This window comes from Aplysia californica, unplaced genomic scaffold, assembly GCF_000002075.1.
Source record: "Aplysia californica isolate F4 #8 unplaced genomic scaffold, AplCal3.0 scaffold00439, whole genome shotgun sequence".
Taxonomy (NCBI): domain Eukaryota; kingdom Metazoa; phylum Mollusca; class Gastropoda; order Aplysiida; family Aplysiidae; genus Aplysia; species Aplysia californica.
In genome coordinates this window covers 522,896-524,324 of record NW_004797709.1, presented here as the reverse complement: position 1 = coordinate 524,324, position 1,429 = coordinate 522,896, and the positions used below count along the sequence as shown (strand labels likewise).

Sequence of the window (1,429 nt, the reverse complement as noted above, 5' to 3'; positions counted from 1 at the left end):
CCTCTCTCTCTCTCTCTCTCTCTCTCTCTCTCTCTGCCATTCCACAGTGGTAAGTATTAGCACGCTCAAGCGAGTATAATCGTTTGCTAAAGATGTGCTACAATATCAGAATAATCTGATCTGACTGTTCAAGCTTTCCAAGCCCCTTTCGTTTCAGTATAAGTTTTGCCCGTCTTTTTTGTTTAAATCTAAAAGTAAAGTCAAGGGAAACGTTATAACGAAACAAAATGAAAGTGGTCGATTTCAAAGACAGAATGAATTTTGATGTTTTTGCCTAATATATTTTAAAAAAAATTATTTTAGACCTGCATTATGATAGATCTATCATAGATCGGGCACGCACTGTCATGGCCGCCAGTCTTTGCTCTTTATAAAGACTTCTTGTTCTGGTGCACACCATGGAAGCACAATTAATGAAGGGCAAAACATCTGCCTAGCCATTATCTAGTATATAGTGCGCACTCAGCCTTTCGCTCCTTGCCCTTCATTTGGTTCCAAATAGAGTCAAATGGTGCATTCCGTGGTGAACTGGAATTGCACTAGAGTGAACAGTCTTTGATATTATAATACACGTCTATGACCTATATTTTTTTTCGGTGTTTGATTGTTTGTTTGTTTGTGGGTGCTCCACTTTTCTGCACCACCTCCCGCCCTCTTAAGTTCTACTTGTCTTACATTTTGTGCATTGATGTGTTGATGTGCATTGCTTGATGTTATTGCACTTTATGTTTCTAAACCACAAGTTGTTCGGTGTCATAATGTATACTGCTGCACTTCAGTGTTTCATGTTCTGGACGTTCTGAAAAAAATGTGTGGCATGTTTTTTGGCATTGTTGCATCCACGTTATTACTACTACGTACTTTTATTACGGTCGAACCGGCTCTAACGGCCACCTGTCCAAGACAACCACCCGTACAAAGGGCCATTTCCCACTACCTCCTCCTCTCCCCCCCCCTTTCCCATCTCCACCTTTAAAGAGTTTTTTTTGGTCTATCAAAAGGACTGACCAAGACGTTTAACTGTTTAAGATAGCTACTTTTCTCCTCTACATTGGGTAGCCATCTCAGAGAATTTCGACAGTAGTTGTTATGCTATTTGCTTTCTCATTATATTAGTTCTTTGAGTTTTCTTTTCAACTGATTATACTTTCTTTGGAAGAAGCTATGTGCACTCTCACAGGAACATTTATTCATACATACTTAAACAAGCATGCACTGTCCTGTACACCTACACTCATTCTTTCCCACTCACACACCCTCTCACACACAGAAACACGCGTACGCACGCACGTGCACACACACAAGCACACTCACACACACAAGCACAGAGGTGGTCACACTCCTACTCACACACTCATACTCATGTATGTACACACACACACACACACTCACACACACACACACACACACACACACACACTCACATACT

The 1,429-nt window shown here is 40.9% G+C and overlaps 1 protein-coding gene across 1 annotated transcript in view; it reads left to right on the top strand.

Moving 5' to 3' along the window:
* The window catches only part of LOC101864702, a gene marked incomplete in the record, with an annotated part of 31,662 nt that overhangs the window by 22,365 nt on the left and 7,868 nt on the right, over window positions 1-1,429 (top strand).